The 5,800-nt window shown below is 48.3% G+C and overlaps 1 protein-coding gene across 2 annotated transcripts in view; it reads left to right on the top strand.

The window, feature by feature from the left end:
* bcl2l13 (BCL2 like 13) overlaps nt 1-5,800 on the top strand; it is a 16,752-nt gene that overhangs the window by 6,908 nt on the left and 4,044 nt on the right. The gene's annotated exons all lie outside the window — the stretch shown is intronic.

Raw genomic sequence — 5,800 nt, 5'->3', positions numbered from 1 at the left:
TTTAACATTAAAGCATGTCAACATATTCTGTTACACCAAATACACAAAATAATGATCTTTAAAAAACGCATCATATGACCCCTTTAAAGCAGTGGTTCTTGACCTTTTTGACTGAAAGGGCCCTATTATCCAACACAAATCAGGATATTTTCTCCAGTGTTTCTACTACAATCTCATTTATAAAGTAAAACTGGGAAACACTAGTCATTGAGAGGAAAATAAAAATAAAAATGATTTCTTGTATTTTTTAGCATTTAAAGTTACATTATTTTAACTTTTTATTAATAATATGAATATTAATTGTATTGATGATAATATATTAATTTGAATAATTCATCCTGAGGGCCTCCTAGTAAGTCCTGTCCCCCTGGTTAAGAGCGACTGCCTTAAAGGGGTCATATGATGCGATTTCAATTTTTCCTTTCTCTTTGGAGTGTTACAAGCTCTTGGTGCATAAAGAAGATCTGTAAAGTTGCAAAGACTAAAGTCTCAAATCCAAAGAGATATTCCTTATACAAGTTAAGAGTCAACCACGCCTACCTAAAACGGCTCGTTCTAACACGTGTCACGTGTAACATGTCACGATGTGGGAAGATTTGCATAACGCCGCCCAAATGTTCACGCAAAGAAAGAAGGCGTAACTTTTATTTTTGCTGTTGCCGCCGCTGCCATGTTGTGGAGTCACTGTGTGTTTCGTTGTGAAAGCGAAACACTCCGGTTACTGTCATAACCTCGGTTCCCTGAGAGTGGGAACGAGACATCACAGAGATATTTCTCCGTTATGGGAACTCCTTCCCTTCCAACCTTTCCTGAAGTCCTATTGGCTCCCGCCAGTCCAAATGACTGGCCAATTGACGCGAAGTATGCAAATCGCATGCAAATACTGACGAGCTCGAGCGGCAGTATAAAATGCGGTGCACGCGACAATTACGTCAGAATCTGATACTGAACGCAGCTTAGCTGATCGAGCAGCGAACACGGCGACCACCGTGATGTTTCGTTCCTGCTCTCAGGGAACCGAGGTTACGACAGTAACCAGAGCGTTCCCTCTCGAGCTTTCACGAGACATCACGGAGATATTTCTCCGTTATGGGAATGATATTCAATCCCGCCGTGAGAGAGGCTACGAGCAGCCTGTCCAAGTTACACACTCAGCGAAGATAGAACACACACAATTCCCAACCAATAGCGACGCTTGTTAGGCGGGCTCGCAGCTGATAGGTGGAGATAAGCCAATGAGCGTCTAATGCCCAGGCATACGAAATTTGCATATCTGGTCATTAATAACGTTGGCTGCGCTGAGAACAGGGCAGAAGCAACAACATTACTGTCAGGGGTTTCACAGAGATAACGGTGTTAAGCAGCATAGCACATAACATGATAATGGTAGCACAAAGTGAATCAGTCATGAATAACAGGAAGCTGCACTGAGTACAGGGCAGACAAAAACAACAATAGCATATAGGGCTGCGCAGAGTAATTACTGTACGAGGCAGCGACACACGAATAGAGGTAGCATAAACGTGAAACAGTCACTCACCGACAGCACTCGGGAGGCTAAGGACTGAACGTCCAGCTTGTAAAACCTGGCGAAGGTATTCTGAGAATACCAGCCGGCTGCAAAGCATATATCTTGAATAGACATACCTCTCGACCACACCCAGGAGGAGGCGATAGCTTTTGTTGAGTGGGCCCTAATGTGCAAAGGGCATTCCAAACCTTGGTTCGTATAAGCAGCCGTGATACCCTCAACAACCCAGTGGGAAAGTCTCTGTTTTGCCCTTCGCACAACCACCGTAGCACACGAAAAGCTGGTCAGATTGCCGAAAGCTGGCCGAACGGTCAATGTAAATCCTCAAAAGTCCGCATCAAGCGAGGTCGATGACTCAGAAGACAGGGCAGACAGCGAAACAGTTTGCGCTCTGAAGGGGGTAGATAGTGATTTAGGCACGTAGCCTGGCCTCGGCCGGAGAGTGACGCTCGTGATAGCGTCAACAATCCAGTGGGAAAGTTTCTGTTTTGACATGGCCCGGCCCTTCGCACAACCACCGTAGCACACGAAAAGCTGGTCAGATTGCCGAAAGTTGGCCGAACGGTCAATTTAAATCCTCAAAGCCCTGACGGGGCACACCGAAGTCTGAGTGTCCGCATCACATGAGGTCGGTGACTCAGAAGACAGGGCAGACAGCGAAACAGTCTGCGCTCTGAGGGGGTAGATAGTGATTTAGGCACATAGCCCGGTCTCGGCCGGAGAGTGACGCTGCAGTCACCGGGTCCGAAGCGAATACAATCGCTGTCCACAGAAAATGCATGTAAATCCCCTATGCACTTAGCTGAAGCGAGGGCAAGAAGAAGTGCAGTGTGAGAGATAGCTCCTTCATAGCAATGGATGCTAAAGGCTCGAATGGTGGCTGTGAAAGAGCTCTTAACACCACCTCTAGGTCCCAGGGCGGGACTGAAGGCGGACGTGGGGGATGCAATCTTCTCGCTCCCTTAAGAAAACTCACCACCAGCGCGTGCCTACCGATCGATTGCCCGTCCAGCGGGGAACGAAACGAGGCAATAGCGGCCACATAGATTACAAAGCCCTGGAACGTACGCCTCCTTGGTGATTTATGTACGAGACCACAGACATGTTGTCGGTGCGAATCAGTACATGTCGCTGTTCCAGCTGTGGCCAAAAATCCTTTAGAGCTAAGAACACTGCTTCCAGCTCCGGTTTATGTGCCACCGGCTCTGGGGTTCTGACCACAGCCCCGAAGCTGGCATGCCCTCGCACACTGCTCCCCAGCCGCGAGTCGATGCGTCCGTCGTGACCACAACGCGCGATGTCACCAAGCCCAGGGGAACCCCCCGGCTGAAGAGATCTGGGTTGCGCCACGGCCTCAGAGCTTCGATGCAGCCGCGGGAGACCGCGATGTGCAAAAGGCCCAAAGTCCACGCTGTCCAAGGGACTCGAGATTTCAACCATAATTGTAGCGGGCGCATGTGTAGTAAGCCCAGATGATATACCGCTGCAGCAGACGCCATGAGTCCCAGCAGCCTCTGAAATTCCTTCAAGAGAACAGAGTTGCCCAGTCTGAAATGGCACAGGGAAGACAAAATGGCTCGCATCTCCACTGAGTCGAAGCACACTCCCAGATACGTTATAGATTGACTCGGGCGAGAATGCTCTTCTGCATGTTGACACATCGCCCTGGGGACTCCAAGTGAAGAAGCAGCGTGTCTATATGGCTGACTAGCATGTCCCGATGGCTGACTAGCGTGTCCCGGGACTGAGCTAAAATCAGCCAATCGTCCAGATAGTTGAGAACGCGCATCCCGCTCGCTCTGAGAGGGGAAAGTGCTGCATCCATGCACTTTGAGAAAGTGCGTGGGGCCAAAGCCAGCCCGAATGGGAGAACAGAGTATTGGTACACTCGCTGTGCCCTCGAAAGCAAACCTCAGAAAGCGTCTGTGATGCGGTGCTATCTGATTGTGAAAGTATGCGTCCTTTAAGTCCACAGACGCAAACCAGTCCCCGGGGCGAATTTGCACCAGGATTTGTAGAAAGTGCGTGAGGCCAAAGCCAGCCCAAACGGGAGAACAGAGTATTGGTATGCTGTGCCCTCGAAAGTAAACCTCAGAAAGCGTCTGTGATGCAGTGCTATCTGAATGTGAAAGTACGCGTCCTTTAAGTCCACGGACGCAAACCAGTCCCCGGGCCGAATTTGCGCCAGGATCTGTTTAAGCGTTATCATCCTGAATGGACGCTTGCAAAGTGCTCTGTTGATGGGCCTGAGATCTAGAATCGGGCAGAGTCCCCCTTTTCTTTTGGGTACCACGAAATGGCGGCTGTGAAACCCGCTCTCCAGGGACTCGTTCTATCGCTCCTTTTTCGAGCAGACTGCAAGGAAATAGCTCTTTTTGTGAGAATGTATGCATTTTTATTGAATGAACATCCAACACACAAACATTTGAAAACATGAACTTGTGGCGCTTGGGAGCCGGGCCGCTCGCGCACTCTCCTCCTCTTTTCAGACCGTCAGGATGACGGCTTAGCAGCCGGTGGCGGGCGAGAGTCACGTTGCGGGCTCCTCCGCTGGCCGTGGCGTTTCCTCCCGGGACCCCACGCCTTCCTCCGGAAATCCGGCTCCTGGCGAGGAGCAGTAACGTTAGCCGTCACCGCTGCGGTCGCTGGCCTGGGGTTATCCCTCCGCTGGGAAGAGCCAGGTGCCGACGAGGATCTGGATCTCGCCGTCTGCTGCTGGAAAGCGCGCCTCGGCATCACGTGACTCATGGCTTTGGCGCGCTTTTGAGTCTCCGCGAAGCGCTCAGTAATGGACTCCACGACGTCACCAAAAAGGCCGGAGGGAGTCACCGGAGCGTTCAACAGCACTTTACGGTTAGCATCCTTGAGGTCAGCTAGGTTTAGCCAAAGGTGCCTCTGAAGGATGACCATAAAAACCATGGCCTTACCCACAGCCTGGGCCGCTCGCTTCGTCGCCATCAGCGCGAAGTCCGTCGCCGCGCGCAGATCCTTAATGGCCTCTGCCGTGAGGGCTCCGCCCTCCGCTGCCTGCAGGAGCTTCGCCTGAAAAACCTGCAGCACTGCCATGGCGTGCAGCGTGGAAGCCGCTTCGCCATCAGAAGCATATGCTTTATTGGAAAGGTGGGCGGTGGTCCTGCACGGCTTTGAGGGGAGCAATTTGAGTTGAATTACTGAAATAAATGAACTTTTCCACGACATTCTAATTTATTGAGATGCACCTGTATATGATTGTAAGTAATACTGTATATGAGGCACTGTCGCATTCTACTGGTTGTGTGGTTATGGTGCTCTCTCTGTTGACCATTAGAGATTAATCCAGATGCTGGGCTCTAATGTGTTTTTGAAAGCATTCGTGTGAGACGGGATTACATGTGAAACTAGATGCACGTGCACTGTGGTGGATTACTGAAATCTAAAAGACCAGAAAAGGCACAGGGAGCAGAACACTGTCCTTTAAGATGAGTAAGCAAGAGGCAGTATATTAAGTTTGCTTAATGCAAATGAGCCAAACTGACATATTTACAGACAATGAGTTCAAATTCAAATAGGCTCGTTTTGCATGCTTGACCTAGTTGTGGTAGACATTCAGAGCCCTGTGGCTTATGCAGACACCACAGCTGTATGGTGATGTCATTGTGTGGGTGACAGAGGAAGATAAAGTCATGCCTCTAGATAGGAGGGACAGTACATGAATACAGATGGAGAGTGGGTTAAAACACTTCCTGTTGAGGTCTTATTTTGAAAGTTGCCCTCAGGTCTGTCTTTGTGGATTTGTAAAGAAGAAGCTTCATTCAAGTAATTTTAGAAAATAAGAACCAATCAACACTCTTCAACTTGACCTGCTGTATCTCTATGTCTGTAGTCTTTTTAAACCGTTTTTACGCAAGAACCAGGAGAACACTAAAATGCAGCTAGTATAAGCTAACATCATATTCGGTTAATAGCTGTCAATCATTGATACTTTGCATTTTAAAGTTGATCTTGTTTAGTCAACCATGAATTAGAGAGAATTTATTATTATAGCTGTATTACTCTCACACTCCACTGGGTGGCAAAAGAAATTCAGTGACAAATGATCCTGTCATGGAAAATTCTGCTTACTGTACTGAAGAAGACATACTGCAATAATTGTATTATTTGAAAGTCTGTGTATTTGTGTGTGTGTGTGTATCTACATAAATATTATATATAGATACACATATACACTGTATATAATATATATTATATACATATATATGTGTGTGGGTGTGTGTGTGTGTGTGTGTGTGA

This window comes from Sinocyclocheilus anshuiensis, unplaced genomic scaffold (genome assembly GCF_001515605.1).
Source record: "Sinocyclocheilus anshuiensis isolate Anshui unplaced genomic scaffold, SAMN03320099.WGS_v1.1 scaffold481, whole genome shotgun sequence".
Lineage (NCBI taxonomy): Eukaryota > Metazoa > Chordata > Actinopteri > Cypriniformes > Cyprinidae > Sinocyclocheilus > Sinocyclocheilus anshuiensis.
The sequence above is the reverse complement of the archived record's forward strand: the minus strand, read 5'-3'. Positions and strand labels throughout refer to the sequence as shown.